Here is a 23,381-nt window from a genome sequence, read left to right on the forward strand (position 1 = left end):
ATGTGGTGGCTCGGCTGGCATTGGAATGCTTAATGTGAGGAGGTAGAAGGTGCCTGAGACCAGGGTCTCTGGAGTTCTAGAAAAGCCTGGGCCTCTTCCATGTTTGGAGTCGCTCTGGATTAAGAAAGAAGAAGAAGAGACAGAAATAGCCAAATAGGGCAGCAAACATTATGATGTCGTTTAAATGTTTACTTTCACCAATTAATAGTTTTAAACACACATGCACACACGCCACACACACACACTGACTGCATGAATGGACTCATTTGGAAATAGTGTCAAGGGCTCTTTGTCCTGTGAGGCCTGAGCCCAGTGGCCATCCTGGTTTTGGGAGCAGCCCTGCCTGAGAGACCCTCCAGTGGGCATGGTGGCAGCTGGAGGGTATTCCGGGCTGTTGAACAAAAAGTCCAGAAAGTCCATCTGGACTTGTCCTGCTGGGGATGGTGAGGGACTGAACAGCCCAGGTGCGGGGTGTCTGGGCTTGCCCACCTGTCCATGTTCAGCCAAGTGTCCATTTCAACAAGGAAGAAGGTGACAGGCCTCCAGGATGATGGCCTCTCTCCTCAGTCACCCTAGGTCAGTCCCCAGCAAATGCAGTGGGGCCTTGATGGGGAAAGTCCTTTCAGGGTTTGTATCAATTTCTTTGCATTGCTGTAACAGAATATCGGAGGCTGGGTAATTCATAAAGAAAAGAGGCTTAATTGGCTCATGATTCTGCAAGCTGTACAAGCATAGCACCAACATCAGCTTGGCTTCTGGTGAGGCCTCAGGAAGCTTCCAATCATGGCGGAAGGGAAGAGGAGCTAGCGTCTCAAATGGCAAGATAGAAGCAGGGGAGGTGCCAGCATCCTTTTTAAACATCCAGATCTCACATGAACTCATTAAACTCATTACATGGGGAAGGCACCATGCCATTCATAAAGGATCCACCACATGACCCAAACACCTCCCAGCAGGCCCCACCTCCCACACTGGGAATCACATTTCAACATAAAATTGGAGGGAACAAACATCTAAACCATATCAGGGTCTCTTTGATTCCACAAGAGCCAGGGTATAAAGCAGGCCTCACAAAGCCGGGTACAAAGCAGGAATAGGGTGCTGTGGAGTCAGGCCCAGGCTGGCCTGCTTTGGAGATGGGATGGGCCTCTACGGGCCCAAACCCATGCTGCCCTTGTTAGCAGATGCCAGATAGCCTAGGACTGTCCTTTCTCTCTGCTGTGGAGTGAGTGCATGACGGACGGGTGGCTCCTATTAGAGCTGATGCTTACATGGGTGAGGGAGGGGAACAGCTATGTCCCCAAATATCCTGCTCTCTTTGCTTTCCTTCCACTGATGAGGACTCCCTCCTTGACCGAACCTTAAGCAGCCTCCTCTGAGCCCTCTTTTTGGCTCCCCCGCTCCCACTCCTTGGCCTGCTAAGCTCCAGAAAGTCCAGCAAGAACGACCCCCTCACCCCCTACCCCGCCACCATTGCTACCTAACCAAATTCCCCTTGGTATTCGTCCCTCCACTGACTCTCTCACCTTGCCCACTGGCTGTAAATCCCCAGCTATTCCCCTTGTGGTCGGAATTGAGTTCAATCTCCCTCCCCTATTGGAATAGTCTTGGCCCTATTGCAATAACTTGGAAACAAGGCTTCCTGCCTGATTAACTTCACCTGGTGTGATTTTGCTCCTGCTTACATGTGCAAGCACACACAAGCTCTTAACACAGACACTTAGCAAACCCTCTGCTTCCATCCCATTGTCTCATTATCTCTTCTGCTCCCAGCAACATTGCTTGAAAAGGATATTCAGGTCCAGGGAGAAGGAAGCCATCTGTCCCACTTGGCCATGGAGCTTCTGTCCAGGAACACTGACCACTCTTGCTGGGGCCTGGAGTGACGGCAGGGCCACACTCTGCTCATGTGCCTGCCCTGGGCCCCGGAGACCCTGGAAAGAAGAACTAGGGCTGCCTTGGGCTAGGAAGGAGGAAGCAGGGGCAGGCAGGGTGGAAGTGGAAAGAGACCCAGGAGTGTCTCCCCTCTCAGGATCTCTCTCACTCCAGCCCTTGTGAAGGGCTGTTCTAACCTTGTTCCCTCAACAGCAGTCTCTGTCATCAGAGGCATTTCTCAGCATCTCTATTTTGGAGCTGCAGCTGGTTGCTTCTCAGAATAAACAGAGTTGTGATATTATGTTGAAAGCAGAATGGAATAACATCTCTTCCTTATGCCCTCCCTCTTCCCCATGTTTTCCAACCTCCACTTCCCTCTTCTTAAAGGCCTTGCCCTAAGACCTCTTCCTCCACACCCCCTGCCCTACAGCTTATCTTCTACCCTCTTATAACCACAGGATCCCTTCACTGGCATGTAGGGGGACCTGAGATGACCAGGCCCTGTGCTGGGCCTGGGGGCTCCAGGGGTTTCTATCTGCAAAGAACCCAATGCCAAGTGACACAGGAGTTCATGTATTAAGAACTTAAGGCTTAGTGTGGTGACTCATGCCTATAATTCCAGCACTTTGGGAGGCCGAGGAGGGTGGATCACCTGAGGTCAGGAGTTTGAGACCAGCCTGGCCAACATAGTAAAACCCCATCTCTACTAAAAATACAAAAATTAGCCAGGCGTGGTGGTGGGTGCCTGTTGTCCCAGCTACTGGGGAGGCTGAGGCAGGAGAATTGCTTGAATCCAGGAGGCAGAGGATGCAGTAAGCCGAGATCATGCCACTGCACTTCAGCCTGGGTGGCAGAGTGAGACTCCATCTCAAAAACAAAAGAACTTAAGTCAAGGCTGAGTGTGGTAGCTCATGCCCGTAATCCCAGCACTTTGAGAAGTCAAGGCAGGTGGATCACCTGAGGGCAGGAGTTTGAGACCAGCCTGGCCAACATGGCAAAACCCCCTCTCTACTAAAAATATAGAAAAACTAGCCAAGCATGGTGGCGTGTGCCTGTAATCCCAGCTACTCGGGAGGCTGAGGCAGGAGACTAGCTTGAGCTTAGGAGGTGGAGGTTGCAGTGAGCTGAGATCACACCACTGCACTCCAGTCTGGGTGACAGAGTGAGACTCCATCTCAAAAAAGAAAGAAAGAGCTTAAGTCAGAGATTATCAGAGCTGGTCCAGCATTCTGCTTCAATGACGCAGCTGAGGTCTCCATTGAGGATGTGTTGGGCTCAGGGTCTCAGAGCTCCTGGGAGTTCAGGTAGGAGCCATAACACTCTGTGCAGTTTTCCTCGTACCTGGCTATATCATTATCAGAACAGCTGTGTTGTATTGAAATCAGTGAAAGGGAGCTTGATGCTGCAAGAGACAGAGAAATCAGACCATTGTTTGTCTTGGACAAAGCAGATGTGCACTACCCAGTGGATTTATGGAATGAGATGGCTTCTAGGAAGAACAAGGCAATCAGAGATGCTTTCCGGATACCAGAGGGTGGGAAGGTTTAATCATTAAGGAGCAAATGAAGAGACTTGTGTATGTGGCCACATTCGAGGCCAAGTTATTAGCTTACTCTTTTGTAAACCTGTAAGTCTGACAGTTTGTGAAGGCCCGGGCATATCGCTCACCTCCTCTGTGGTCTATCCAGAGCCCTTCCGTTACGGCCTTCATCCTTTCCCCCTCTTGTCCCTTACCTGTGGTTGGTATGATTTCCCTTTTGCAAAATGTCCCTGACTCCACTCACCACCCACCATCTATCTGCTGATCTGCTGTGTATTTTCATCCACATGAGACTCAAGAGCAATGCAGAATTCAAGGTCAGGGAGTTGCTGGAAACTGGGCATGTTGCCTCACGACCTTCTTCTACCCAGGCCCAAGTGTGGTCAGCCTTATCTTGCTCTGTGGTCTCACTTCTCAGCCTGTGCATCAGACCTTTTTCCCCTGTTACCTGAAAGCAACTCTATGATGAAAAGAGGATGATCTGAGACTTCAATGGGTTTCCTCTCTTGGTTTGCTCTTATTTTTAAAGAGAAAACTGTGGTGAGACTCTCGAGTTAGTCTTTTTAGTTTATTTTTATTTTTTTTTTGAGGCAGAGCTGCCCAGGCTGGAGGGCAGTGGTACAGTCTCGGCTTACTGCAGCCTCTGCCTCCCGGGTTCAAACGATCCTTCCACCTCAGCCTCCCAAGCAGATGGGGCTACAGGTGCTCGCCACCACACCTAGCTAATTTTTATATTTTTAGTAGAGACTGGGTTTTGCTATGTTGGCCAGGTTGGTCTCAAACTCCTGGCCTCAAGTGATCCACCCGCCTCAGCCTCCCAAATGCTGGGATTATAGGCATGAGCCACCACACCTGGCCCCAGGTTAGTCTTTATAAGCCCCAGTGGAATGTCCAGGAGTAAAGCTGTCAGCCTGGGGGTAGCTTGGGCTTGCTGAGCATTGAGGGAGCTACACGGAGGGCATTCTTGCCGGCTGAGGGAGTTGTGTTGTGAATGCCAAGGTCAGGGGCTGGAGGCAGGCCTGGTTCTTCCATGCACACTGGGAATGGGTGTAGGGTGAAGAATGTGAGTTTTGAACTCAAGGGACTTGGAGGTATGTCTCAGCTCTACCATTTCTTAGCTCTGTTACCTTGGGCTGGTTATTTATTGTTCTTGAGATTCCATTTTCTCATCTGTAATATGGGAATATAAACAGAATCTCTTTTTATTTTATATATATATATTTTTTGAGACAGAGTCTCACTCTGTCATCCAGGCTGGAGTGCAGTGGCACAATCTTGGCTCACTGCAACCTCCGCCCTCTGACTTCAAGCAATTCTCCTGCCTCGGCATCCCGAGTAGCTGGAATTACGGGCATGTACCACCATGCCCTGCTAATTTTTGTATGTTTAGTAGAGATAGGATTTCACCATGTTGGCCAGGCTGGTCTCGAACTCCTGACCTCAGGTGGTCTGCCTACCTTGGCCCTTCAAAGTGCTGAGATTTCAGGCATTAGCCACCATGCCCGGCCAACAGAATCTACTTTTTTTTTTTTTTGTCTTTTTTTTTTTTTTTATTATACTTTAGGTTTTATGGCACATGTGCGCAATGTGCAGGTAAGTTACATATGTATACATGTGCCATGCTGGTGCGCTGCACCCACTAACTCGTCATCTAGCATTAGGTATATCTCCCAATGCTATCCCTCCCCCGTCCCCCCACCCCACAACAGTCCCCGAAGTGTGATGTTCCCCTTCCTGTGTCCATGTGTTCTCATTGTTCAATTCCCACCTATGAGTGAGAATATGCGGTGTTTGGTTTTTTGTTCTTGCGATAGTTTACTGAGAACGATGATTTCCAATTTCATCCATGTCCCTACAAAGGACATGAACTCATCATTTTTTATGGCTGCATAGTATTCCATGGTGTATATGTGCCACATTTTCTTAATCCAGTCTATCATTGTTGGACATTTGGGTTGGTTCCAAGTCTTTGCTATTGTGAATAATGCTGCAATAAACATACGTGTGCATGTGTCCTTATAGCAGCATGATTTATAGTCCTTTGGGTATATACCCAGTAATGGGATGGCTGGGTCGAATGGAATTTCTAGTTCTAGATCCCTGAGGAATCGCCACACTGACTTCCACAAGGGTTGAACTAGTTTACAGTCCCACCAACAGTGTAAAAGTGTTCCTATTTCTCCACATCCTCTCCAGCACCTGTTGTTTCCTGACTTTTTAGTGATTGCCATTCTAACTGGTGTGAGATGGTATCTCATTGTGGTTTTGATTTGCATTTCTCTGATGGCCAGTGATGGTGAGCATTTTTTCATGTGTTTTTTGGCTGCATAAATGTCGTCTTTTGAGAAGTGTCCAACAGAATCTATTTTAAAGAAGAGTTCATTTCTTGATTTCAGGAATAATCTGCGGAGCACTTTGTCTCTGCCAGGCACCAATCCAGGCAGAGGCGCATGGCCTGGGAAGTACCAATATGACGTTTGAGCTAGGGACACTCATATGTACTGCAAGGGGAACAGGGTGTTATGTGGATTGCATAAAAAAGCATATATGCATTGCTTAACCCCATGCCTGATACATACAAAGCACTCGATAAACAGTAGTTGGTATTGTTATTATATTCAACGCTAGAAATGTGATATAAATGTGGTCAGTGAGCCAGATGAGGAGCTTTCATTTGATAAAATCTTCAGTTTCTTCCTCAAAGGTGTAACTGTCTTTTGATCAAAAGGAGTGTATTAGTCCAAGTTCCCCAGAGAAACAGAACAGACAAGATGTAGAGATGTCTATAAAGAGATTTATTGTAAGGAATTGGCACACAGGAGTATGGAGACTGGCTAGTCCCAAGATCTGCAGTCGGTAGGCTCAAGACCCAGGAAGAGTTAATGTTTCAGTTTGATTCTAAAGGCAAGAAGAAGCTGGCGTCCCAGTTGGAGGGCCCTCAGGCAGGAGGAATTCCCTCTTACTCAGCAGAGGGGTCAGCCTTTTGTTCTATTTAGGCCTTCAACTGGTTGGATGAGGCCCATTCTCATTAGGGAGGTCAATCCACTTTACTCAGTCTACCAACTCAAAAGCTAATCTCATGCAAAAGCACCCTGACAGACTCACCCAGAATAATGTTCAACCAAATATCTGGGTACTCCATAGCCCAGTCAAGTTGACACAGAAAATTAACCACCACAGGGAGCAATGGCCAGAGGACATCATAGTTGAGACAGCCTAGAGGAGAGCTGAGGACACCTGAGCTGTGCTGGCAACCACCCTGTTCTGGAGGGAAGGGTAACCCTAGCTGAGGTTGTGACAGAGGATGCAAACTAGTGGTCCTGGAACTTGATCCAGTCCAAAGATGTGTTTTTGTTAGCTTATACTGTTTTGTAAATCTGCACTAGCATTTAAAGATTAGAGAGTTCATATACAAAGTCTAAATTTCCACATAGACATTTCCAAAGTCTATGTGGCCACTTCAAGTCTTCTCTTGAAAGACTAGAAGTGGCCACATAGAGGTCAAGCATCCATTCTCATAAGGCAAGCATCAGCTGAACCCAAGCCACAGCTGCCCCCTTAGCCCAGATACCCACTGTCCTATTGGCTTAGGCTCCACCAGCCATGCCTGATGGGCTTCACTCATGCACATTACCACTGCTGCTGCTTTAGGAGAAAAGATACCCAGGCCTAAACATCAGGGCCCTGCCCCTGCCACAGTGGAGATCCCATGGCAGCAGCATGCTGTGTTCTGTCTGTGGGAGCACAGCAGGGAGGCAGCATGAGTCTGTGTTCAAAGCACACATTAGACATCTTACTCCCTAGCCCCTGCACAGACTTCTCCAACAAGCTGCTGTCTAAAGTGTTCTCCGTGACCAGAGTCTTCGCATAGTTCTTTGCGTGGGGAGGGGACTTGGGTAGTGGTGGGAAAACTCTGCCCCCTCCAACTCGAAAGTAGCTAAACAATTGGAGAGAATTGGCCTTGGGCAAGCAGCTAGGAGAGGACCCGTTGCTCCTCCCTGCCTCTATATTGTGTAAGTTTATCCCAACATTTAAAACTTAGAGCTGGGTGTGGTGGCACACACCTATAGTTCTAGCTACTTGGGGGGCTGAGGCAGGAGAATCACTTGAGGCCAGAAGTTGGAGGTTACAATGAGCTATGATCACACTACCGCACTCTAGCCTGGGTGACACAGCAAGACTCTGTCTCTAAAATAATTTTTTTTTAAAAAAATTGGAGATTTCACATTAAAACTCTCATGAAAAACCAGCAGTGGTCATATGGAGGTCAGGCATCTTTTCAGGGCAGGGTGGCTTCTCCTTCTGGTTTAAAGCAGGAGAGGCCCTGAGAGAAGAGCCTTGGGATGGGATCTTCTAGAGCCACAGAATAGTGAAAAATACGCCTCTTGAACAAGAGGTGTTTAGGTGGGAGAAGAAAAGCCTCTAGGGAACCCAGAGCACTGCTTGTAAAAAGCTGAGGAGACATCAAAAGGAGGAGGGATTGAACCAACCCTGCATGTCCCCAGAGGGCAGAAGTCCAAGCAGAGACAACAGCAGTGAGAAAGCAGGCTTGCGGTGAGTATAATGTAGGGTTTACCACAAAGGAGAGCTCCTTGGAAGTGGGAACGCCGATACATAGGTGGTAAATCCTGAGGCTGAGGGGCAGCAGGGGCTGCACATTGGGGCTTCTAAGTCTTTTTCATGTGCAGTGCACATAGACAATAGAAGTATTTGCAGGGCACACAAAGTAGACTGGTGGGGATTTGAAACCCCAAAGGGGACTGCATTTAAGCCTAAAGGTTCAAACCATGGCTGGCCTGTTTTGAGGATACTTGGGATTTGTTTTAATCCCGTATAGTAAGACATGCAGATGCAGAGATGACTGTCATGAAGGAAGAAGTTCGCATTCACAGACTCCTCACAACAGGAGTCCCAGCACACCATACAGGGCCCCGTGGGGCAGCACAGGTGGGTCAGGAGGCAGAGAGAGTGAGAAAAAATGTAAGCAGGAGCATTTCTTGTGATTTCCGTGGGAAGGAACATGAAACAGCATAGCAGGTTTAGGATTGGCTCATGTGAATAATTTCAGCAGGCTCTGGGCTCTCGAATAGGCACTGTCCCCAGTTACCTGGTACCTACTCTGGGGTGATTAGGACAGATGGATAGTGGCCTCCAGTGTGAGTGTGACAGGAGGTGGTTGCGAGTGTGGGCTCTGGATGGGTTGGTTTGCATATATGAAAGGCAGCTGTCAGAAACTGGCTGGCCCTGGGGGAAGCAGTCCCTCCAGGGTCAGTGGGACCCCATGTCAAAGCATCAAATGTAGAAACCAGAAAATGTGGTTATTACAAAGCCTGGCCCACATGCCCTTGAGGGCTGAGGAGATCAGTTTGCCCAGGTGCACCAGATGTGAAGCACTGCACTACGTGATGTCTGCAATTCCTTTCAGCCCTGAGATGCTGTAAATCTAATAGCATAGTGAGCTGGAAATGACTTGAGAGTCCAGCCTTATCTCCTCTTTGAACAGAGGGGACATGAGTCCAAAGAGCTGAACCAACTTGATTAGTCTCCTGATGGATTATAAAGTGGGGACTGGAAATCAAGGCCTTCCCACCATCCTGTGAGGCTGGAAGGGGCTGATGGGAGGACACGACATCTTCACCCATGTGATCTCACAATCACGAGGAGGACATGGGCTCAGGAGTGCCCAGGCTGCAGCATAGGGAGTTTCTGGGGCAGAAGGAAGATGTGGGCTGTAGCACAGTCCCTGCCAGACCAGTGAGGCCCTCCCAAGTCCCCTTACCCTGTCCTTCACACGTAGGGAACTCAGAGCCTAAGGTCTTAGAGCCAGGATGTAGCCTGGGATGAGGAGACCTCATATCTGGTCTCAGCTTTGCCCTGAACCAAGTGTCTGACTTGGGCAGTCACCCTTCCCAATGGTGTATCACCCAACTCTGGTATCACCCTTCCCAACGGTCATCCAGTCATTTCCAAAGCATGCCATCATCATTTCTGTTCAAATAAATATCCCTTTGCCCCACCCACTAGTTCTGACCTGTAGGTCCAGGGCAGAACATATGTGTTTCCCTTGAGGAACATCCAGGTCCTAGAATCCACCAGAGACTTCCAGTGTTAAATCCTACAATGCTCTGATTGACTGCCTCCTGGTCATAAGCTACTAGGTAGTGAAGGGCTGAGAACCAGACCCCACGTTTCCTGCCTCTGGGGGCCGTGTTCTTTCCCTGTCCCCTGTGCCTCTCCCCCAGTGGGCACCTCCCTCCTCCCCAGTTATGCACAGGTGCCCTCAGCTATATAGAAGCGTGCCATGTCCACTCATGTCTGGTTTAGTATTCTGCCTGTACGACCTGTTTGTTCTCAGAAGAGCCGTGGGCTGCACTGGTGAGCAGGGTACCCTGTGTTCTGGAGCCTTCATTCCCCTCACCAGGCACACGGCCATGCAATTAGGCACTTGACACATGATGCCAATGTTGACAGCCAATAATAGAACCCAAGAGTGGGAGGTTAGTCTGCTCAGCCGTGCTGTGAGATGAAGAGGTTTGTGGTTGCCACCTCAGCTCGAGGCTGAGCAGAGACCAGAGCTCAGAGTGGACCAAGCATCAGACAGGAGCCCCAGGTGTGGGCTGTAAAGCCATGGGAGAGAGTCCAGGGGTGCTTGACCGTCAAAGCCCATTCAGGTCTAAAGTCCTCAGAACCCAAGACCTAGACCCAGACAGCAGGGAGCTGTAGAGTGGGTTCAGGCCAGGCCAATCCAGGCAGGACCAATAGGCTTGGCTGCCCCCACCCCAACTAGTGCCATTGGCCCTTCTGGGAGGGAGCAGTCTTTGGAGACTTCTGGTGATCATCACTGGTGTCAGCAGATCTTGTCCAAATTGATTCCTGTGGGCTTCTTGAGGTTGGGACTAAAATGTGTCTGAGCAGCAGGTGGGCCTGGACTGGAATGATCTTGAACCATGCAAACCCTCATGTTTCTTTTTGTCAGAGGCGTGTGAGCCAGAGCAACTCCATCTTAAACAGGAGCTAGGTAAAATGAGGCTGAGACCTATTGTGTTGCATTCCCAGATGATTAAGGCATTCTAAGTCACAGGGTGAGATAGGAAGTCAGCACAAGATACAGGTCATAAAGACCTTGCTGATAAAACAGGTTACAGTAAAGAAGCCAGCCAAAACCTACCAAAATCAAGATGGCGACGAGAGTATCCTCTGGTCATCCTCACTGCTACACTCCCACCAGTGCCATGACAGTTTACAAATGCCATAGAAATGTCAGGAAATTACCCTGATCAAAAATTTCTGGTCTAAAAAGGGGAGGCATGAATAATCCACCGTTTGTTTAGCATGTCATCAAGAAATAACTGTAAAAATGGGCAAACAGCAGCCTTCAGGACTGCTGTGTCTATGGAGTAGCCATTCTCTTATTCCTTTATTTTCTTAATAAACTTGCTTTCACTTTATGGACTCGCCCTCAATTCTTTCTTGTGTGAGATTCAAGGAACTTCTCTTGGGGTCTGGATCGGGACCCCTTTCGTATAACATTTTCACTCCTGCATTTAGAACCAGAGACTCGCTGTACAAAGTGGGAGTGAAGAGGGTGCAACTCATGTCTCACAGCTCCAGAGGCAGAGCTGCCCCCTGCGGGTAAAAGGTGTAGAAAAATTCCTTTAACATATCCTAGGAAAGACCTCTTTGGTACTGAAAACCAACCAGAAATGGAATAGATAGGTTGTTTTTGCCAAAAGGGGCCCCTGTCATTGAAATATGCAGATGCTTGAAGGAACCAGAGGAACTTGGGTGATCTGTGATCACGGCCAACACTCAGCGTTGGGGATGTGTAGTTTGCCACATACATGACAGATATTATTTTTATTCACGTTCACAACAGTTCTGGGAAAGATAGTGCTAACATGCCCAATTTTATGGGCGAGTACACTGAGATTCAGGGAGGTAACAGGATTTGTCCCAGATGATTTGACTGGGCCAGGACAGAGCTCCAGAAATGTGCTTGTTTCATGCCAGTGTGATAAGAACTTTGCGCACCTGGCATCCTTCTTTGGCTGCCATGGGGAGGTCTTAGTTCTAGTCCTGATTCTGTCTCTGGCTGAGTGTGGTCTTAACCCTTTCTGAGCCAGTGTCTCCTTCCTGTAAAGGGGCCAGGGCCACCTCCGGAGTGAGGAGAGAAGACAAAGAGCTAGTACTCTGTGAGCTCTCTGTCACATGCACTGCCTGTGTCACAGGAGGGTATTTTTACTGAAGGGTGCCATTACATTAAAATGGAGACTCCATTTCTAAACAGGTGGGCACATTAGCTCTAGCTGGAAGGAGCCTCTCCCAAGAGCACAGTTCACAGGTAAAGATCAGGTGTTGGGTGCAGGTGGAGAAGGTTCTGGAAAATGTAAACCTCCCCCCCTACTTAACACTATTCCTGGCGTCACCTGCATAGTCAGTCCTCAAGGGATTACTTGAAAGCTAGCACACCCCAGGGCATTTACTTTGGGGAAGGGAACATCCCTACCTTCGGTTCCCTCACTTGTAAAAACGAAGGAAGTAAAAACAAATTATCTGACATTCCCTTTAGCTCTGGTTCCTGCCATTGGTGAGTTTACAATCTTAGTTGTTACTTTTCTCTTTTATCAATATCTCCTTCTATCTTTTTCTTTCTTTTCTGCTTTTCTCTCCCTCACCTTTTCTTCCCTCCACTGTCTCATATCTCCCTCAACAACCAAGGTCTCTCCTTGTAGCTAACGAGTTTAGCTCCCAGAATTATAGGCCAAGACAATGATCCTGGAAGCATCAAATCTAGTCCAGGGCTTTAGTCCAGACCTTAAGGAATCCTGGGCTATGGTGAGGGATTCAGGGGGGTTCTGCAAATATGCAAGTATTTTCAGCCAAACAATGAAGAAATAAACCACTTCAGGAGCTGAACAATCACTTTAAACAGTATGAAATATTCATATGCAAGACTGTTGGAAGAACATCCCTCTCACCTAATCCCCTCACCTAATCCCCTCACTTTTTAGATGAGAAAAGCTGAGGTCGGATAGATAAGGTGATGTCTCCAAGAGTGTCGCTCTGGGGTTGAAGTTGCATGTGATTCAAAAGAGTATAAAATCTTACAGCTTATCCGTGTGTGTGTGTGTGTGTCTGTGTGTGTCTGTGTGTGTGTACACAAGGCAATCAGAACATTCTGTCAATAGAAGCAGAAAAGTAGAACTTGGTTCCTTCTGGGGCTCCTGAAAACTGGGGTGTAGACATAACCCCCACACTCCACTCCCACCTGCTTCATCTTATCCCCCACCCCAAGTGGAGCTAGGGGAGAGCAGCACACAGTTCCCCTCCTCGCTGGCTGTCTCCTCCCTGCTGCCTCTTGTCTGCGGTGAGGCTGTGGAGAAGTGGGTTGCTGTTCTTTTTTCTGACTTCCTGTGTGCTTCAGAAACCTCAATGAACAAAGAGCTAAAGGAAGAAAGGGCCCCGGCACCGTTATGCCAAACATAGACTCACATCCGACATGGGGGAGCTGGATGCCCGATTTTTATAGAGATGAAACCCAGGATTCAGGATTCCAACTGCCCTGTTCCCAACGTGGCTGCATGGGGAATGTCAGTGCTTGGGAGCTGGAAGTAGGTTGCAGGCTTCTCATTCTTTTCAGGGTTAGGTCTAATGTATTTAAAGAGGTAGCCAAAGTGAGTCTTTAGATGTATCATGGAAATCAAACCAACATTAAAAGGGAACATTTAATTTCCTCTCTGCAACCACTGTTTTTTTGTTTGCTTTTGGAGACAGGGTCTCATTCTGTCGCCCAGGCTGGAGTGCAATGGCACAGTCATAGCTCACTGAGCTTTGAACTCCTAGGCCACCTCACCCACCTGGGTAGCTGGGACTACAGTCACATGCCACCATGCTGGGGTCTTTTTAAAAATTTTTTGTAGAGATAGGAGTCTTGCCTGTGGCCCAGGCTGGTCTCAAACTTCTGGGCTCAAGTGATCTACCTACCTCGGCCTCCCAAAGTGCTAGGATTACAGGTGTGAGCCACCACACCTGGCCTACCACAACTGTTTTAATTTCTCTGTTTTCCCTCGGTGTACAACTCAGCTGTAACCATAGGAGCACATTTCCATAGATAATTTGCATATAATCTCTGGAGTCTTCATAGTCCCTTAATTGAATATGCCTAAGTAGTCTCCTTATTCCTTACCTTTTAGCATGCACAAGTTAATTTACAAGTGAGTCTCTCCATCCAGGTGAGAACAGCATCGCAGGGAAAAATCTGTGCCTTTTTTTTTTTTTTTTTTTTGAGATGGAATCTAAAAAAACTGGACCGCAATGGCATGATCTTGGCTCACTGCAACCTCTGCCTCCTGGGCTCGAGCGATTCTCCCACCTCAGCCTCTCGAGTAGCTGGGATTACAGGCTCTCATCACCATGCCCAGCTAATTTTTTTGTATTTTAGTAGAGACGCGGTTTCACCATGTTGCCCAGGGTGGTTTCGAACTCCTGAGCTCAGTCAATCTGCCCGCCTTGGCCTCCCAAAGTGCCGGGATTACAGGCGTGAGCCACTGCACCTGGCCCTGTGCTTTTTTGATGTTGTTTTTGTTGTGTATTATTGTTTGGATGACACATTGCTGAGCTTTCTGTCCATAAGCTCCTGTTCTCAGGGACTTGCTACTCACATCATGATCCACAGGAGACTCTCGGGGTCAGGTCTTTCTCTGCCCAGCCCTGGCTTCCTGGTGCTGTGTTCATGTCTGATTTTGGATCCCTGAGACCTTTTTCTCCTACCTTTCTTCTGAAAGGATAACAGTCATTTTGTGACCTTGCTCAGGAAATTTTCAGCTGGGTTTTCCCTTTGTATTTTATTTGATGTTTTTAACCAGGGAGGAAAACTCCTGCTACCATGTGAGTTGTGCTGGGGAGACTTGCCAGAGAAGAGCTGCCTGCAGGGGGATTTCTCGCTACCGCATTCAGGGTTTCCCTACTTTGGAAGCCTCGTGGCTGGAGTTTTAAAGGCCAAAGTTCCCCCCAAATTTTCTGAACGCTGAATGATTGAAAACACCTATTTTTTTTTTTTTCGCTTTTTACCCAAGCACCTATTTCCCAATAAAGGGCTTGGGTAAATACAAGAAACTAAAACTGAAACTACAACTCTGCTCTAAAATAAGAGACAAGAGACTCAGAGACACCCAGGAAGGGCCTGCGTTTGAGACTTGTCACTCCCTGAGACCCATCGTGGCACCAAACGTTTGCCAAGCTCCGCCCTGGGAGGGAGGCCTGCAGCCTGGGAACTGGGAGACCTGGGTCCCAATGCAGAGGCCTCACCATGTAGTGAGTCTCTCTTGATTCAGTTCTCACAATGAGTTGAGGGCCAAGCCAGCCATTCTTCAGCCTCACCGGGTGGGTACCAGAATCACCTGAGATGTTAGGAGGGTGGGGAAAGAGGGAGGTGTTGGTCAAAGGGGACAAAGTTATTTATATAGAATGAATAAGTCCCGGAGATCTAATGCACAGCATGGTGACTGTACCTAAGCATGCTGTATTACATACTTCAGATTGGCTAAGAGAGTCGATTTTTTAAATTTTAGTAATTTTTTAAATTTATGCATAATAACTGTACATATTTATGGGGTACAGAATGATATTTGAATACATGTATACTCTGTGTAATAATCAAATCAGAGTAATTACCATATTCATCATGGAAAGCATTTATCATTTCTTTGTGTTGGGAACATCCAAAATCCTCTCTTCTATTTAAAAATATACAATAAATTATTGACTCTAGTCACCCTACAGGGCTACAGAACATTAGCACTTAGTCCTCCTATCTAGCTTTAATTTGGTATCCATTAACCAACCTCTCTCCATCCACCTTCCACCCTTCCCTTCTTAGCCTCTTATAACCACGATTCTGTCTACTTCTGTGAGCTCAACTTTTTTAGCTCCCACCTATGGGTGAGAAAACATAGCATTTCTCTTTCTGTGCCTGACTTATTTCACTTAACATAACATCCTCCAGGTTCATCCATGTTGTTGTGAATGACAAGATTTTGTTCTTTTTCATGGCTAAATAGCACTCCATCTGTTGATGGGCACTTCGGTTGATTTCCTATTTTGGCTATTGTGAGTAGTGCTGCAATCAATGTGGACGTGCAGATATCTCTTCGACATAATGATTTAATTTCCTTTGGAAAAATCCCTAGTAGTGGGATTGCTAGATCATATGGTAGTTCTAGTTCTATTTGTAGTTTTTTTGAGGAATCTCCATACGGTTCTCCGTAACGGTTATACTAATTTACATTCCCACCAATAGCGTTTAGGAGTTCTCTTTTCTCAACATCCTCACCAGCATTTGTTATTTTTTGTCTTTTTGATAATAGCCATTCTAACTGGGTGAGATGCTATCTCATTGTAGTTTTGATTCATATTTCCCTTATGATTAGTGATATTGAGCATATTTTCATTTATCTGTTGGCCATTTCTATGTCTTCTTTGTTTTTCTGAGACGGAGTCTTGCTCTGTTGCCCAGGCTGGAGTGCAGTGGTGCCATCTCGGCTCACTGCAGCCTTTGCCTCCCGGATTCCAACGATTCTCGTGCCTCAGCCGTTGGAGTAGCTGGGATTACAGGTGCGCCACCATGCCCAGCTAATTTTTGAATTTTTAGCAGAGAGGGGCTTTCCCCATGTTGGCCAGGCTGGTCTTGAACTCCTGACCGCAAGTGATCTGTCCACCTTGGCCTTCCAAAGTGCTGGGATTACAGGTGTGAGCCACTACACCTGGTTGTATGTCTTCTTTTGAGAAATGTCCTTTCAGATACTTTGCTCATTAAAAAAAAATTATTATTATTTTACCATTGAGTTGTTTGAGTTCCTCATGTATCCTGGATATCAGTCCCTTGTTGGATGAACAGTTTTCACATATTTTCTCCCATTCTACAGGTTGCCTGGTCCACTCTGTCAGTTGTTTCCTTTGCTGTGCAGAAGCTTTTAGCTTGATACAATCTCATTTGTCATTGGGAGGTCAAGACAGAGGATTGCTTGAGGCCAGGAGTTCAAGATAAGCCTGGGCAACATAGTGAGATGCTGTCTCTATTTTTTTTTTTAAGTCCCATGTGCCCATTGCTTCTGTTACCTGTGTTTTTGAAGTCCTGCCTGCAAAATATTTGCCCAGACCAATGTCCTGAAGAATTTACCCTGCTTTCTTCTGGTAGTTTTACAGTTTTGAATCTCACATTTTAGTCCTTATTCTGAGTTGATTTCGTGTATAGTGAGAGATAGAGATCTAGTTTCATTCTTCTGCATATGGTTATTCAGATTTTTCAGCACCATTTATTGAAAACACTGTCTTTTTCCCAATGTATGTTCTTGGCATCTTTGTTGAAAATCAGTTAGCTATAAATATGTGGATTTATTTCTGGGTTCTTTATTCTGTTTCATTTGACTGTATGTCTGCTTTTATATCAGTACCATGCTATTTTTGTTACTTTAGCTTTGTAGTATTTTTGCAATCAGGTAGTGTGATGCCTCCAGCTTTGCTCTTTTTGCTCAGAATTGCTTTGGCTATTTGGCGTCTTTTTTGATTCTACATGAACTTTAAGATTGTCTTTTCTATTATATTTCTGTGAAGAATGTCATTGGTCTTTTGATGGGGGTTGCATAGAATTTGTAGAGCGCTTTAGGTAGTATGGTCATTTTAACAATATTAATTCTTCCAATCCATGAACATGGAACATTTTTCCATTTTGTGTGTGTGTCCTCTTCTAATTCTTCCCACCCCCTCACCCCCCCAAACACACACCGAGACAGAGTCTTGTTCTGTCACCCAGGCTGGAGTGCCGTGGTGCAATCTTGGCTCACTGCAACTTCCGCTTCCTGGGTTCAAGCAATTCTCCTGTCTCAGCCTCCCAAGTATCTGGGATTACAGGCACATGCCACCACGCCTGGATAATTTTTGTATTTTTAGTAGAGACGGGGTGTCACCATGTTGGCCAGGCTGGTCTCGAAATGGCTGGTCTCGAGCTCCTGACCTCGTGATCTGCCCACCTCGACCTCCCAAAGTGCTGGGATTACAGGCGTGAGCCACCACGCCTGGCCTCCTCTATTTCTTTCATCAGTGTTTTATAGTTTTATAGTTTCCATAAAGGTCTTTCTTGGTTAAAAAATATAAATATCCTCTCATTAAATTTATTCCCAGTTATTTTATTATGATTTTTGTAGCTATTATAAATGAGATTGTTTAGTTTTGTTTTAGATAAGGTCTCACTCTGTTGCCCAGGCTGGAGTACATTGGCACCATCATAGCTCACTGCAGCCTTGACCTCCTGGGCTCAACTGATCCTCCCACCTCAACCTTCTGAGTAGCTGGGGCCACAGGTGTGCATCACCACACCTGGCTAATTTTTTTTTTTTTCTTTGAGACAGAGTTTCACTCTTGTTGCCCAGGCTGGAGTGCAATGGTGTGATCTCGGCTCACCACAACCTTCGCCTCCCAGGTTCAAGCGATTCTCCTGCCTCAGCCTCCCGAGTAGCTGGGATTACAGGCATGAGCCACCATGCCCAGCTAATTTTTTGTATTTTTAGTAGAGACAGGGTTTCTCCATGTTGGTCAGGCTGATCTCAAACTCCCGACCTCAGGTGATCCTCCTGCCTCCGCCTCCCAAAGTGCTGGGATTATAGGCATGAGCCACCATGACCGGCCCAACACCTGGCAAATTTTTAAATGTTTTGCAGAAACATGGTCTCCCTATTTGTGCAGGCTGGTCTCAAACTCCTGGACTCAAGCAGTCCTCCTGCCTCAGCCTCCCAAAATGTTGGGATGACAGGCATGAGCCACTGTGCCCAGCCAAGATTACTTTTTCTATTTCTTTTTTAGCTAGTTGGTTATAGGTATACAGAAACACTACTGGTTTTTATATGTTGATTTTATATCCTGCAACTTTACCGAATTTGTTTATCAACTCTAAACAATTTTTGGTGGAGTCTTAGGTGTTTCTTTATATAAAATCATGTCATCTGCAAAGAGGAACAATTTGACTTCCTCTTTTCCAACTTGAATGCCTTTCATTTCTTTCTCTTGCCTAATTGCACCGATTAGGACTTCCTAGAGAATAGATCTTAAGTGTTTTCACTACAAACACAAGAAAAGGTAATTGTGTGGAGATGAATATGCTAATTAGCTTGACTGTAATAATCAACTTGCTATACAGCTCAAATATATACAATTTCAGTTAAAAGTATTTTATAAAGAATCACCTGAGATGTTATTGAGAAATACAGATGGCTAGGCCCCAACCCCCATGGTCTCCATGCACTAGGTCAGGTTAACGCTTAGAGATATTTATACTATATATTCCAGCGATGCCAACATGCATGTAAACAGGGTGAAGAACCCAGGGACCAAGTGCTGTCTGAGGTTGTTTCTCATCTAACAGCAACGTTTTACCATTAGAACTCAGAGCCCCAGAGGACCTTACTCAGGGGGTGTCTATGGAATGAGGCCTCCTTCTTAGGTAGGTCTGTACTCTGAATTATATCCAGAATCTTCATCACTGCAGGGCATAGCGGTAAAGAGCCCACACCTGTAGCCCCTTCTGACTCCGCTCAAATCACAGTTCTGCTCTCTGCTTGCTGTGTGGCCTTTGGGAAGTTACTTTGCTCAGCCTCAGAGACCTCATCCATGAGATAGGGGGTAATGGTACCTACCTTTTGGGTTTTTCTTAGGATGGACTGGGCTCATTGTGCATGGAAAGTGCTAGCCCAGGGTTGGGCTAGGGAAGCACTCTGTTACCTGCTGCTGTTTCTCAGAAATGACCCCTTTGGCATGGAGAGCTGGAGGAAGAGGATGTGTGCTCAAGGTCTCAGGGCTGCAGAGGAAATCATGATCATGGGGTGGCAAAGGACCTCAAGGCACTGCCAGACACTCCGGGCTCTTGTAGAACTGTTGAGAGTTGGTGATAACTTTTTGTAATCCTAGGCATCTCTTCTCTTGTCACATTTTATTGAGATATCTGTCTATCCTATTTAACCCAAGCCTGATTTTGGATAGGATCCAGAAATCTAGGTGAATTTCAGGGGCCTAGTTGCTTCCTCATTTAGCTTGGTGATAAGAAGATCAGCCCCTCTCTGTGGGCCATGTGGAGAGTACAGAAAATAAAACTGTATCAGGGCCGGGCGCAGTGGCTCATGCCTGTAATCCCAGCACTTTGAGAGGCTGAGGTGAGCTGATCACTTGAGGCCAGGAGTTCAAGACCAGCCTGGCCAACATGGTGAAACCCCCTCTCTACTAAAAATACAAAAGTTAGCTGGGTATGGAGGCGGGCACCTGTAATCCCAGCTATTCGGGAGGCTGAGGCATGAGAATCACTTGAACCGGGGAGGCAGAGTTTGCAGTGAACCAAGATCATGTCACTGCACTCCAGCCTGGGCGACAAAGTGAGATTCCGTCTCAAAAAAAAAGACTGTATCCGAGGAGGAGCTAGAGATTGATGCATAGGAGAGAGGTCCAGTTTTTATCCTTGTGCAATAGACTTTACACATTTCTAAAATATATTTAACCAAAATAACAATATTATAACCAATGTAACTTAAGATCTTTAACTGCACGCAGTTCTAAATGTGGACTGTGTTTTTATGTAGTTCTAATCAGTATGTAAATTTCATTCTCTGTCACTTAACATTTTTATATAAATCTTTTCATGCACTACTCATATTTTTATCATAGTTTATCATTATTGCTAGTGCTCCGACTTCCCCCTGAGCATTTTGTTTTGATTCTCATTATTTCACTACTATAAATAGTACAGCTAGGAACATCTTTGTGCAAATGCTTCACACCCCTCGCCTTGGATAGATGCGGTATGTTTCCCAACGTTGGGTAGCAAGATCAACACATGTGAGTTATTTTGTATTTAACTTCCTTGCTTCAGAAAGCCAGTTCTGAGTAACTGGCAATTGTACTAGTTCATTTCAAGTCCATGAACATAAGTTTTTCTTTTTTTCCCCTAGGTAACTTGGCTTGTTTAATAGGTTTATGGTGGTTCCTTAAAGTTGTTTTTATTAGCATTTTCAACTGCTGAGGGCTTTTCTGTCTATTTTTAATTTTCTCAAGTCTTTTCACACACAGGTGGCATCCTGTTTGCTTGAAGGGGCATTAAAATTGCTGTTTTATCCAATTTGCATTAAAATGAAAGCTAAATACATCTACAGATAGGGGCTCGGTCATGTTTAATGGTTTTGAGATCTGTTTACATAAAGCAAATGTTTGGCGTATACCAGGTTTGCAAAGAGTGGCAGACTAGGGGGTTGGCAGGTGAAGCTTGTTCAAGAGGATGGTTTTGTTGGTTTTAAGGTGGTGAAAGATGGGAGGCTACATCTGTACAGTTAGACTTGGATTTATACTTTCTAGTTAAAGTACCTGAGTTTTTTTTTAAATCACCTACTTTTTTTCTATTTATTACATGTATCATAAAATATACCTTAATCAAGTCCTACATATCCATGACTATATACATATTAACATGTCAAAAGTCTGCATTCCTTTCCATACATGTATGAGGAATTTGTGTTTGAGCAGAATTCTGGGGCTACATCAGAAAAGCAGGTTCATCTGGGCTGTACTCTTTGGCACAGAAATAAGCTTGATGTGTGGAGACCAAGCTCAGATCAGGGGTGGAGGGAAGGTTGGGGGGCACTCACTGCTGGCATGTAGGCTGTGGACTGTGTTTGTTGGGCTACAGTGGGAAATTGGAGCTCTGATCTTATCTCTACTACTGAAGAAAGGGGACCCCAGGCAAGCTGCTCAGTCAGTCGCTTTTCCTCATCCTCAGAATGGGAGAGCAGCCTGCCTTGGGAGATATCAGTGAGGTAGCAAGGGTGCAAATGCCATGAAGGGAGATTCAGCGTGTGATATGCAAATGTGAAGCTCCTCTTCCTCTGGCTGTTACCTTTCTTCTTAACGTTGACTTGGATGAAGGAGTCAGATCCATCTTTCACTGGACAGTCCTACAAACGTTCAAAACCAGCAATCCATCCTGCGTTCCCATAACTCACTCTCTCTTTGGTTTTAGGGGTCTGCACCATGTGATAGGGCTTTGATGAATGCCCTTGCCCTAGAAGACGGCCTCTCAAACCCCAGGCCCTCAGCTTTCACTGCTAAGGTGGGATCGTGTGTGCAGAGCCCAGAGGGAAATCACCATAGTTTCTTAGGGGTTTTCTGGTAATCCCAACACTACATTAACTTTTTTTGGCAGCCACATCATAGTGACTAACAGTGAATTTACAGTTAGCCTAAATCCTATTTTTTAATCCATCCACTGCTAAACCACATCTTTCTCATCCTAGACTGGGGAAGACTTTTTTTTTTAAATCTACATGAAGAATGGCTCATTTATCCCACTTCACAAGTTGCGTTTTGTTAAACTTGGCATGACTTACCAGCCTGTGAGGATTTCAAGAACTTTTTTTGATCCTCTGTTAAAGCCATAATCTCTCCCAATCCTGTGCTCAACTTGATGCTTCTTATTTAATAACCACAAGCTCCTTCATACCCAATTAAAAGGTGTGAGCGGGAACAATTAAAACAGCAGTCTGCCATCCAGGTTAATGCAGACATTTGATTAGCAGTCTTTAGAAGAAACCATTTGACCAGCTAGGAATTCACCTGCTATCATCTGACCTCCTTGTTAACCTCTCAAGAAAATGGGGAAGAACTCAGACAAATTGAAGCATTGATTCGTCATGGTACCAAATTTCTCTGCTCAACAACCAACTTTGTAACCCACTCAGAGAGGGACATGAGATTTGCAGGAGTTGGAGGTTGAGAGGGAAGGAAAAAGCTGAGATCATGATTTGAAGAGGAGAAGTTGGAGGATGACTTAGTTTGGGGTTAAAGATGACAAAGTGTGGTTTTGAAAATAACAACTTTCAGAGGACTGGAGAGTAAGAGAAAAGAAGCTTTTGGGAGGAAAGGGCACATGGTAAGATGCTATGCCTCCATGCACCTTGTACATTGTTGTCTTGAAGTGCTGGGTGGTGCCACCACTTCAGGCAACAAGTGGGACATCAAGGGTCAGAGGTGGCTTGAGGCCAGGGACCCTGAGATCTGCCCTTTTTGCCCAGAGTCTGTCACTGTTCAGACAGTGGTGTGCTGGAACCAACTCTCACAAGCCAATGGCATCCATTTCTCCCCAACTCCCCTTTCAGTGCCATCATGCTGGTAGCTTGGAATCGGCCACAACGGAAGTATTTACACCAGAGAAATTGGCAAGTGCTACAAATCAAGGCATCCTTCTCTCAGATTGCCAGTGGCCACACACACAGCAGGCACTTATTCTCGCTGCCCCTGTGGCCTCCCAGCTCACACCTGTGCTGTATCCTTGTGCCAGATTTATATTTTTAAAATGAAAATCTGCTTTTCCATGGATGATGTTCAAAAATTTCTTAGCAGATTGCCACCTTCTGGTCTCATTTCCCAACAACCCCTCATCCACCCTCTTCACCAGCCCTACAGGCAGCATGTCATGGGGTTTCCTGATCTTTCTGGGTCACTTTTTCCTGAGATCCTGAGGCCAGTAGGCAGGTTCTCTTCTGTGATCCTCTGGTCCCACGCTTAGAGTTCTATTAGAGACCGTAGCAGGCTGTGGCTGTTTTTGTGTGTTTTGTTCTGTTTTATCTTTTTTCTTTTTACTGGATTATGATCTAATAGATGGGGACCTTCTTCCCTCTTCTGTTTATCTTCATAGCTCTAGGTCTGCTATGGCTCCTGAAACATAGGAAGGCAGAGAGAGGAGGGAAGGAAGGAAAGAAGGAAAGAAGAAAGGAGGGAGGGAGGGAAGGAAAAAAGGAAGGAAGACAGGAGGGAAGACAGGAAGACACTCTAGCCAAAAGGCATTCATGACCTGGCAAGTAAGGAGCAAGATGAGTATGGTTTTTGAAGAACTGAGAGAAGCGTGGAGCCCAGAAGTCAAATAGGAGATAAGAAAAAT

At 46.1% G+C, this 23,381-nt stretch overlaps 1 protein-coding gene across 12 annotated transcripts in view; it reads left to right on the forward strand.

The window, feature by feature from the left end:
- PTK2B (protein tyrosine kinase 2 beta) overlaps positions 1–23,381 on the forward strand; it is a 149,440-nt gene that overhangs the window by 55,395 nt on the left and 70,664 nt on the right. The window contains exon 1 of one of the 12 annotated variants that reach the window (XM_054561011.2): positions 14,408–14,797. The gene's annotated coding sequence lies outside the window, so the exon portion shown is untranslated. 12 annotated transcript variants of the gene reach the window in all.

Source organism: Pongo abelii, chromosome 7, assembly GCF_028885655.2.
Source record: "Pongo abelii isolate AG06213 chromosome 7, NHGRI_mPonAbe1-v2.0_pri, whole genome shotgun sequence".
Taxonomy (NCBI): domain Eukaryota; kingdom Metazoa; phylum Chordata; class Mammalia; order Primates; family Hominidae; genus Pongo; species Pongo abelii.